At 44.0% G+C, this 12058-nt stretch overlaps 1 protein-coding gene across 1 annotated transcript in view; it reads left to right on the top strand.

Moving 5' to 3' along the window:
- LOC126214956 (C3 and PZP-like alpha-2-macroglobulin domain-containing protein 8) overlaps window positions 1-12058 on the top strand; it is an 877403-nt gene that overhangs the window by 494218 nt on the left and 371127 nt on the right. The window lies entirely within an intron of this gene.

The following is a 12058-nucleotide window of genomic DNA, read 5'->3' as shown; positions in this document are numbered from 1 at the left end:
CTAATGAGGAGGTATTGAATAGAATTGGGGAGAAGGGGAGTTTGTGGCACAACTTGACTAGAAGAAGGGATCAGTTGGTAGGACATGTTCTGAGGCATCAAGGGATCACCACTTTAGTATTGGAGGGCAGTGTGGAGGGAAAAAACCGAAGTGGGAGATGAAGAAGCTTTCACAGGATAGAGTAGCATGGAGAGCTGCATCAAACCAGTCTCAGGACTCAAGACCACAACATATAAATGACCTAGTAGTTAGTGTCGGAAGTTCCATGCGGCTTTTCGCGGATGATGTTGTAGTATACAGAGAAGTTGCAGCATTAGAAAATTTCAGCGAAATGCAGGAAGATCTGCAGCGGATAGGTACTTGGTGCAGGGAGTCGCAACTAACACTTAACATAGACAAATGTAATTTGTTGCGAATACATAGAAAGAAGGATCCTTAATTGTATGATTATATGATAGCGGAACAAACACTGGTAGCAGTTACTTCTGTAAAATATCTGGGAGTATGCGTGCGGAACGATCTGAAGTGGAATGATCATATAAAATTAATTGTTGGTAATGCGGGTGCCAGGTTGAGATTCATTGGGAGAGTTCTTAGAAACTGTTGTCCATCAAGAAAGGATGTGGCTTACAAAACACTCGTTCGACCTATACTTGAGTATTGCTCATCTTGTGGGATCCGTACCAGGTCGGGTCGACAAAGGAGATAGAGAAGATCCAAAGAAGAGCGGCGCGTTTCGTCTCAGGGTTATTTGTTAAGCGTGATAGCGTTACGGAGATGTTTAGCAAACTCAAGTGGCAGACTCTGCAAGAGAGGCGCTCTGCATCGCGGTGTTGCTTGCGGTCCAGGTTTCGAGAGGGTGCGTTTCTGGATGAGGTATCGAATATATTGCTTCCCCCTACTTATACCTCCCGAGGAGATCACGAATGTAAAATTAGAGATATTCGAGAGCGCACGGAGGCTTTCCGGCAGTCGTTCTTCCTGCGAACCATACGCGACTGGAACAGGAAAGGGAGGTAATGACAGTGGCACGTAAAGTGCCCTCCGCCACACACCGTTGGGTGGCTTGCGGAGTATAAATGTAGATGTAGATGTAGATGTACAAGGTGTGGCAGAAATCTTAATCTGGACGACACTGTCCGTGGAGCGCAGCGATCTGGTGTTTGGTTAAAACAACAGTCGAGATCGCAATAACATTTGTTTATTATGGCACGGCTTGTGTTAGAGCCATCCGCAGATTCTTTTGAGCACATTTTAGTTGTTATGTTCCTGAACGCCCTTACATCTCCTACTACCTGACTCGACAAAGACTTTCAGGAACATAACAAATAAAATCGTTAAACGCAAAAAAAAAAAAAAAAAAGTCCAGCGCAATTGTTAGATCAGTTATTGCTGCTGCAATGTCAGGTTATCAAGATTTATCTGAGTCTGAACGTGGTGTTATAGTCGCCGAACGAGCGATCGACGCAGCATTTCCGAAGAAGGGATGAAGTGTGGATTATACCGTACGACCGTTTCACGAGTGTCTCGTGATTATCCGAAATCCGGTAAAACATCAAATCTCCGACATCGCTGCGGCTAGCAGAAAATCCTTCAAGAATGGGACCAACGACGACTGAATAGAATTGTTCAAAGCGACAGAAGTGCAACCCTTCCGCAAATTGCTGCAGATATCAATGCAGGGCCATCAACAAGTGTCAGCTTGCGAACTATTCAACAGAACATCATCGATGCGGTCTGTCGGAGCCGAAGGCCCAATCGTGTACTCTTGATGACTGCGCGACACACAGCTGTACACCTCGACTGGGCCCAGAAACACCGACACTGCACTGTTGATGACTGTAAACGTGTTGCCTGGTCGGACGAGTCTCGATTCAAATTGTATAGAGCGGATGGACGTGTACAGGTATGGAGACAATCTCTTGAGTCCATGGACCCTACAGTTCAGCACAGGACTGTTCAGGTTGGTGCAGGCTCTGTAATGGTGTGGGGCGTGTGCAGTTGGAGTGATATGTGACCCTTGAGAGGTCTAGATACGACTCTGACAGTTTACACGTACGTAAGCATCCTGTCTGATCACCTCCATCCATTGGTGTCCACTGTGCATACTGACGGCCTTGGGCAATTCCAGCAGAACAATGCGACACCCCACACGTCCAGAACTGCTACAGAGTGGCTCCAGGAAGATTCTTCTGAGTTTAAACACTTCCGCTGGCCACCAAACTCCCCAGACATGAACATTATTGAGCATATCTAGGATGCCTTGGAACATGCTGTTGAGAAGAGATCTCCACCCACTCGTACTCTTACCGATTTTTTGACAGCCCTGTGGGATTCATACTGTCAGTTCCCTCCAGCACTACTTCAGATTTTCTGCGATTTCGGCAGAGGGAATTTGAGTTGGTGCCAACTACCTGCAAATACACTCCTGGAAATCGAAAAAAGAACACATTGACACCGGTGTGTCAGACCCACCATACTTGCTCCGGACACTGCGAGAGGGCTGTACAAGCAATGATCACACGCACGGCACAGCGGACACACCAGGAACCGCGGTGTTGGCCGTCGAATGGCGCTAGCTGCGCAGCATTTGTGCACCGCCGCCGTCAGTGTCAGCCAGTTTGCCGTGGCATACGGAGCTCCATCGCAGTCTTTAACACTGGTAGCATGCCGCGACAGCGTGGACGTGAACCGTATGTGCAGTTGACGGACTTTGAGCGAGGGCGTATAGTGGGCATGCGGGAGGCCGGGTGGACGTACCGCCGAATTGCTCAACACGTGGGGCGTGAGGTCTCCACAGTACATCGATGTTGTCGCCAGTGGTCGGCGGAAGGTGCACGTGCCCGTCGACCTGGGACCGGACCGCAGCGACGCACGGATGCACGCCAAGACCGTAGGATCCTACGCAGTGTCGTAGGGGACCGCACCGCCACTTCCCAGCAAATTAGGGACACTGTTGCTCCTGGGGTATCGGCGAGGACCATTCGCAACCGTCTCCATGAAGCTGGGCTACGGTCCCGCACACCGTTAGGCCGTCTTCCGCTCACGCCCCAACATCGTGGAGCCCGCCTCCAGTGGTGTCGCGACAGGCGTGAATGGAGGGACGAATGGAGACGTGTCGTCTTCAGCGATGAGAGTCGCTTCTGCCTTGGTGCCAATGATGGTCGTATGCGTGTTTGGCGCCGTGCAGGTGAGCGCCACAATCAGGACTGCATACGACCGAGGCACACAGGGCCAACACCCGGCATCATGGTGTGGGGAGCGATCTCCTACACTGGCCGTACACCACTGGTGATCGTCGAGGGGACACTGAATAGTGCACGGTACATCCAAACCGTCATCGAACCCATCGTTCTACCATTCCTAGACCGGCAAGGGAACTTGCTGTTCCAACAGGACAATGCACGTCCGCATGTATCCCGTGCCACCCAACGTGCTCTAGAAGGTGTAAGTCAACTACCCTGGCCAGCAAGATCTCCGGATCTGTCCCCCATTGAGCATGTTTGGGATTGGATGAAGCGTCGTCTCACGCGGTCTGCACGTCCAGCACGAACGCTGGTCCAACTGAGGCGCCAGGTGGAAATGGCATGGCAAGCCGTTCCACAGGACTACATCCAGCATCTCTACGATCGTCTCCATGGGAGAATAGCAGCCTGCATTGCTGCGAAAGGTGGATATACACTGTACTAGTGCCGACATTGTGCATGCTCTGTTGCCTGTGTCTATGTGCCTGTGGTTCTGTCAGTGTGATCATGTGATGTATCTGACCCCAGGAATGTGTCAATAAAGTTTCCCCTTCCTGGGACAATGAATTCACGGTGGGGACTGGGTCAATAATTAAATCATTGAAGACTAAGGACTTTCTGGGATGTGATGGGATGCCTAACAGAATATTAAAGTAATGTGTTGCACATTTTAGCCCAGTACTTAGCATTTTTTGTAATTTTTCCTTTAAGATTGTTTAGTTTCCTGAACGATCAAGGTGCTCAGCATTAAAGCCACATCATAAAAAGGGACAAAGGGATAACGTAGACCATTTTAGACCCATTTATGTGCCATCAGTGTTTGCTAACGGTATTGAAAAGCTGTGCATATAAGGATAATTGATAATTTTATATCTGCTATCAAATTTACAGTTCAACTTAACAACAGAAAATATTCTCTTTTCTCTGTGAGGTACTGCATGGATTAAACAAAAGATTTCAAACGCAGGACACATTTCTTGATTTAACTAAGGCGTTTGATTCTGTTGTTCACAAAATATTGCTCCCGAGGTTGGACCATTATGGAATACAGGGAGCAACTCACAATTGGTTCACCTCTTACTTTAATAACAAGCAACGAAAGGTCATTATTCACAATGTTGATAATGGCTGTGATGTGGGCTCGGAGTGTGGTACGGTCAAATGGGTGGGCGACCTAGGCATCAATGTTGGGGCCACTCTTGTTCTTTATTTATATAAATGATGTGCCCTCTAGTATCATGCGTAATTATAAAATATTTCTGATGGCTGCTGATATTAGCCTAGGAGTAAAGGACGAAGTTTGCAACACTGGCTCTGTGTTCAGCAGCGAAGTTGATGAGATAAGTTCATGGCTTGTAAAAAAATAAACTGACGCTAAATCACAGTAAGACTCAGCTTTTGCAGTTTATAACACACAATTTCAATTTCCCCCCCCCCCCCCCCCCCATGAACCATGGACCTTGCCGTTGGTGGGGAGGCTTGCGTGCCTCAGCGATACAGATAGCCGTACCGTAGGTACAACCACAACGGAGGGGTATCTGTTGAGAGGCCAGACAAACGTGTGGTTCCTGAAGAGGGGCAGCAGCCTTTTCAGTAGTTGCAGGGGCAACAGTCTGGATGATTGACTGATCTGGCCTTGCAACACTAACCGAAACGGCCTTGCTGTGCTGGTACTGCGAATGGCTGAAAGCAAGGGGAAACTACGGCCGTAATTTTTCCCGAGGGCATGCAGCTTTACTGTATGATTAAATGATGATGGCGTCCTCTTGGGTAAAATATTCCGGAGGTAAAATAGTCCCCCATTCGGATCTCCGGGCGGGGACTACTCAAGAGGATGTCGTTATCAGGAGAAAGAAAACTGGCGTTCTACGGATCGGAGCGTGGAATGTCAGATCCCTTAATCGGGCAGGTAGGTTAGAAAATTTGAAAAGGGAAATGGATAGGTTAAAGTTAGATATAGTGGGAATTAGTGAAGTTCGGTGGCAGGAGGAACAAGACTTCTGGTCAGGTGACTACAGGGTTATCAACACAAAGTCAAATAAGGGTAATGCAGGAGTAGGTTTAATAATGAATAGGAAAATAGGAATGCGGGTAAGCTACTACAAACAGCATAGTGAACGCATTATTGTGGCCAAGATAGATACGAAGCCCACACCTACTACAGTAGTACAAGTTTATATGCCAACTAGCTCTGCAGATGACGAAGAAATTGAAGAAATGTATGATGAAATAAAAGAAATTATTCAGATAATGAATGTCATGGGTGACTGGAATTCGAGTGTAGGAAAAGGGAGAGAAGGAAACGTAGTAGGTGAATATGGATTGGGGCTAAGAAATGAAAGAGGAAGCCGCCTGGTAGAATTTTGCACAGAGCACGACTTAATCATAGCTAACAAATGGTTCAAATGGCTCTGAGCACTATGGGACTCAACAGCTGTGGTCATAAGTCCCCTAGAACTTAGAACTACTTAAACCTAACTAACCTAAGGACATCACACACATCCATGCCCGAGGCAGGATTCGAACCTGCGACCGTAGCAGTCGGGCATAGCTAACACTTGGTTTAAGAATCATGATAGAAGGTTGTATACATGGAAGAACCCTGGAGATACTAAAAGGTATCAGATAGATTATATAATGGTAAGACAGAGATTTAGGAACCAGGTTTTAAATTGTAAGACATTTCCAGGGGCAGATGTGGACTCTGACCATAATCTATTGGTTATGACCTGTAGATTAAAACTGAAGAAACTGCAAAAAGGTGGGAATTTAAGGAGATGGGACCTGGATAAACTGAAAGAACCAGAGGTTGTACAGAGTTTCAGGGAGAGCATAAGGGAACAATTGACAGGAATGGGGGAAAGAAATACAGTAGAAGAGGAATGGGTGACTTTGAGGGATGAAGTAGTGAAGGCGGCAGAGGATCAAATAGGTAAAAAGACGAGGGCTAGTAGAAATCCTTGGGTAACAGAAGAAATATTGAATTTAATTGATGAAAGGAAAAAATATAAAAATGCAGTAAATGAAGCAGGCAAAAGGGAATACAAACGTCTCAAAAATGAGATCGACAGAAAGTGCAAAATGGCTAAGCAGGGATGGCTAGAGGACAAATGTAAGGATGTAGAGGCTTGTCTCAGTAGGGGTAAGATAGATACTGCCTACAGGAAAATTAAAGAGACTTTTGGAGATAAAAGAACCACTTGTATGAACATCAAGAGCTCAGATGGAAACCCAGTTCTAAGCAAAGAAGGGAAAGCAGAAAGGTGGAAGGAGTATATAGAGGGTCTATACAAGGACGATGTACTTGAGGACAATATTATGGAAATGGAAGAGGATGTAGATGAAGATGAAATGGGAGATACGATACTGCGTGAAGAGTTTGACAGAGCACTGAAAGACCTGAGTCGAAACAAGGCGCCCGGAGTAGACAACATTCCATTGGAACTACTGACGGCCATGGGAGAGCCAGTCCTGACAAAACTCTACCATCTGGTGAGCAAGATGATTGAAACAGGTGAAATACCCTCAGACTTCAAGAAGAATATAATAATTCCAATCCCAAAGAATGCAGGTGTTGACAGATGTGAAAATTGCCGGACAATCAGTTTAATAAGCCACAGCTGCAAAATACTAACACGAATTCTTTACAGACGAATGGAAAAACTAGTAGAAGCCGGCCTCGGGGAAGAACAGTTTGGATTCCGTAGAAATACTGGAACACGTGAGGCAATACTGACCTTACGACTTACCTTAGAAGAAAGATTAAGGAAAGGCAAACCTACGTTTCTAGCATTTGTAGACTTAGAGAAAGCTTTTGACAATGTTGACTGGAATACTCTCTTTCAAATTCTAATGGTGGCAGGGGTAAAATACAGGGAGCGAAAGGCTATTTACAATTTGTACAGAAACCAGATGGCAGTTATAAGAGTCGAGGGACATGAAAGGGAAGCAGCGGTTGGGAAGGGAGTAAGACAGGGTTGTAGCCTCTCCCCGATGTTATTCAATCTGTATATTGAGCAAGCAGTAAAGGAAACAAAAGAAAAATTCTGAGTACGTATTAAAATCCATGGAGAAGAAATAAAAACTTTGAGGTTCGCCGATGACATTGTAATTCTGTCAGAGACAGCAATGTACTTGGAAGAGCAGTTGAACGGAATGGACAGTGTCTTGAAAGGAGGATATAAGATGAACATCAACAAAAGCAAAACGAGGATCATGGAATGTAGTCGAATTAAGTCGGGTGATGTTGAGGGTATTAGATTAGGAAATGAGACACTTAAAGTAGTAAAGGAGTTTTGCTATTTGGGAAGCAAAATAACCGATGATGGTCGAAGTAGAGAGGATATAAAATGTAGACTGGCAATGGCAAGGAAAGCGTTTCTGAAGAAGAGAAATTTGTTAACATCGAGTATAGATTTAAGTGTCAGGAAGTCATTTCTGAAAGTATTTGTATGGAGTGTAGCCATGTATGGAAGTGAAACATGGACGGTAAATAGTTTGGACAAGAAGAGAATAGAAGCTTTCGAAATGTGGTGCTACAGAAGAATGCTGAAGATTAGATCACATAACTAATGAGGAGGCACTGAATAGAATTGGGGAGAAGAGGAGTTTGTGGCACAACTTGACCAGAAGAAGGGATCGGTTGGTAGGACATGTTCTGAGGCATCAAGGGATCACTAATTTAGTATTGGAGGGCATCGTGGAGGGTAAAAATCGTAGGGGGAGACCAAGAGATGAATACACTAAGCAGATTCAGAAGGATGTAGGTTGCAGTAGGTACTGGGAGATGAAGAAGCTTGCACAGGATAGAGTAGCATGGAGAGCTGCATCAAACCAGTCTCAGGACTGAAGACCACAACAACAACAACAACAACACACAATTCAACAAATTGGCATATGATTATTGAAACTGAACGGTACAAATTTCTGGATGTTCAGATAGATAGAAACTGATGTGGAAAGCCCACATTCAGAATCTTGTTCAAAGACTTAATGTTGCCATTTTCACTATTCAAACGGTATCTGAAGTAAGTGATAGTTCGACACGACACGCTTTTAGCGTATGGTGTTATATTTTGGAGTAACTTTTCCCATTCTCAAAGGATATTTTTGACTCATAAACGGGCGATTCGGGCAATGAGTGGTGCAAGTTCGCGAATCTCTTGTCGACCGCTATTCATTAATCTGAGTATTCTGGAATTCGCTTCTCATTACATAAACGTGTACTTTACTTTCGTTTCTTGTTAAGAATATCAGCTCATTCCCAAGAATTAGCATCTTTCACTCAGTTACTACTAGGCAGAAATCGAATCAGCAATTGGATCGCACTTCCTTGACTTTTAGATTAGATTTACTTTCATTCCAATTGATCTGTAGTGAGGAGGTCCTCCATGATGTAGAACATATCAGAAAAACAACAATACATGACAAATATTTACAACTAAAACAAATAAGCTAATGAGCCATTCCACAGGTCGCAAGTGGAATGATCGTCATTTGTTAATGAACACTATATGAAAGACTCGTTTTACAAATACTAATGCAGTGAATTTAAAATAAAAAAGTCTTTTATTTAAAGGTAATAAACGTGTAACACAACTACTACAATATTTATTTACAATGAACACATTACTGCACTGAAATGGTGCAGACGTTAGATTGAACTTATATACACACACAAATCAGTTGGTTTTACTGAGAAATTCATCAATGGAGTAGAAGGAGTTGGCCACCAATAAATCTTTTAGGCTTCTCTTAAACTGAATTTCATTGGTTTTTAAGCTTTTTATGGCTGTTGGCAAGTTATTGAAAATGAGTGTTCCTGAATAATGCACACCTTTTTGTACAAGACTAAGTGACTTTAAATCCTAGTGAAGATTATTCTTATTTCTAGTATTGATTCCATGAATTGAGCTGTTGGTTTGAAAAAGTGATATATTTTTAATGACAAATTTCATTAAGGAATAAATATATTGGGAGGCAGTAGTTAGTATCCCTAGTTCCCTAAACAGGCTTCTGCAGGATAGTCTTGAGTTCACACCACATACAACTCTTACTGCACCTTTCTGTGCCCGGAACACTTTAGCTTGGCTTGATCAATTGCCCCAAAAATAATCCCATATGACATTATGGAGTGAAAGTAAGCATAGTTTGCCAGATTTTCCATTTTTATATCCCCTAAGTCTGACACAATTCGCATTGTCCAGAAAGACGTTTAGTATACTGCTGCACCCATTTTCAGTAAGCTACCACAATAATTCAAAAATCTGAGCAGTAATTCACACGCTTTCAAATCGAAACTGAAGAGTTTCCTCTTGGGGCACCCCTATTCTGTCGAGGAGTTCCTTGAAAAATTAAATTGATTCGTATGTTACGATGGTCACTCCAGAAGGACTGCACACAATTTTTTTTTTAAATCCACCTTTTATTCTACATGTTTGAAAGTTTTAAAGTGTGTATATACATCCTTCAGGAACAATATTTTCATTTCTCCACATAATTTCCATCCCTATCAACTGCCTTACGCCATCTTGGAAGCAGCACCTGTATACCCGCACAGTAAAATTCTGGACCAACCTGTTGGAGCCACTGTTTGGCAGCGTGCACAAGGGAGTCATCATCTTCAAACCTTGTTCCACGAAGAGAGTCTTTCAGTTTCCCAAAGAGATGATAGTCACGTAGAACCAGGTCAGGACTGTAACGCGGGTGTTTCAGTGTTGTCCATCCTAGTGTTGTGATCCCTTCCATGGTTTTTTTTTTTACTGACGTGTGGCCTTGCATTGTCCTGCAACAGCAAAACATCCTGCTTTTGCCGATGTGGTCGAACACGACTCACCCGAGCTTGAAGTTTCTTCAGTGTCGTCACATATGCATGAGAATTTATGGTGGTTCCATTTGGAATGATGTCCACAAGCAAGAGTCCTTCGGAATCGAAAAATAGCGTAGCCATAATTTTTCCAGCAGAAGGTGTGGTTTTGAATTTTTTTTCTTGGATGAATATGCATGATGCCACTCCACTGATTGCCTCTTCGTCTCTGGTGAAAAATGATGGAGCCATGTTTCATCACCTGTCACAATTCTTCCAAGGAATTCATGTCCACCATTCTCGTTCTGTTCCAAAAGTTCGCTGCATACCGTTTTCCTTGTTTCTTTCTGAGCCACAGTCAACATCCTGGGAACCCAACTGGCACAAACCTTTTTTAACGCCAACACTTTCAGTATTCTGCAGACACTTCCTTCCCCTATCCCAACATAGCGTGACAATTCTTTCACTGTGATGCGTCTGTCAGCAGTCACCAATTCGTTAACTCTCTGCACATTCCAGAATGAGATTCTCACTCTGCAGCGGAGTGTGCGCTGATATGAAACTTCCTGGCAGATTAAAACTGTGTGCCCGAGTTCGAGTCTCGGTCGGGCACACAGTTTTAATCTGCCAGGAACTCTCTGCACATTGTCTGGAGTGTGTGCAGTACGAGGCCTGCCGCTGCGAGGACAATCCTCAATGTTGCCGTGCCCGCTTTCATCACGTAACCTGCTTGCACACCGACTAACTGTACTGCGATCGACAGCAGCACCTCCTTACACCTTTTTCAACCTCTTGTGGATGTTTCCCACTGTCTCATTTTCACAGCACAGGAACTCTATGACAGCACGTTGCTTCTGACGAACGTCAAGAGTAGCAGCCATCTTGAAGACATGCTGTGACGGCGCCACTGACGGGAACAGGTTGAACTAAGTTTGAACACAAGCGGGAAGGATGTATCTACACACTGTAAAACTTTCACACATGTAGAATGAAAACTGTATTTTTACAAAAATAGTCTGTATTTCTTTTGGAGTGACCCTCGTATATTGTACTTTGCGTTTACTTTAACTTATGGATTGACCTTTTTTGGGTTCGTAATCGTTTTGTTTTATCTTTTACTAGTTTTATGTTGTAATTTCATGTACAGGCACATTCCATGAGCTTGGAGATTTGCTCCTCAGTTTGGTCTTATGGAACTAGACGCGTAAATAAATGATACAATACATTGTTTGTCCAATGCTCACTAAGTCATTGGTGAAAGTGGAAGAATTTCTACATCTACATCTTCATTTACATACATACTCCGCAATCCACCATACGATGCGTGGCGGAGGGTACCTCGTACCACAACTAGCATCTTCTCTCCCTGTTCCACTCCCAAACAGAAAGAGGGAAAAATGACTGCCTATATGCGTCTGTACGAGCCCTAATCTCTCTTATCTTATCTTTGTGGTCTTTCCGCGAAATGTAAGTTGGAGGCAGTAAAATTGTACTGCAGTCAGCCTTAAATGCCGGTTCTCTAAATTTCCTCAGTAGCGATTCACGAGAAGAACGCCTCCTTTCCTCTAGAGACTACCACCCGAGTTCCTGAAGCATTTCCGTAACACTCACGTGATGATCAAACCTACCAGTAACAAATCTAGCAGCCCGCCTCTGAATTGATGCTACGTCCTCCCTCAATCTGACCTGATAGGGATCCGAAACGCTCGAGCAGTACTCAATAATAGGTCGTATTAGTGTTTTATAAGCGGTCTCCTTTACAGATGAACCACATCTTCCCAAAATTCTACCAATGAACCGAATACGACTATCCGCCTTCTCCACAACTGCCATTACATGCTTGTCCCACTTCATATCGCTCTGCAATGTTACGCCCAAATATTTAATCGACGTGACTGTGTCAAGCGCTACACTACTAATGGAGTATTTAAACATTACGGGATTCTTTTTCCTATTCATCTGCATTAATTTACATTTATCTATATTTAGAGTTAGCCGCCATTCATTA

The sequence above is a fragment of the Schistocerca nitens genome, chromosome 12 (genome assembly GCF_023898315.1).
Source record: "Schistocerca nitens isolate TAMUIC-IGC-003100 chromosome 12, iqSchNite1.1, whole genome shotgun sequence".
Lineage (NCBI taxonomy): Eukaryota > Metazoa > Arthropoda > Insecta > Orthoptera > Acrididae > Schistocerca > Schistocerca nitens.
The sequence above is the reverse complement of the archived record's forward strand: the minus strand, read 5'-3'. Positions and strand labels throughout refer to the sequence as shown.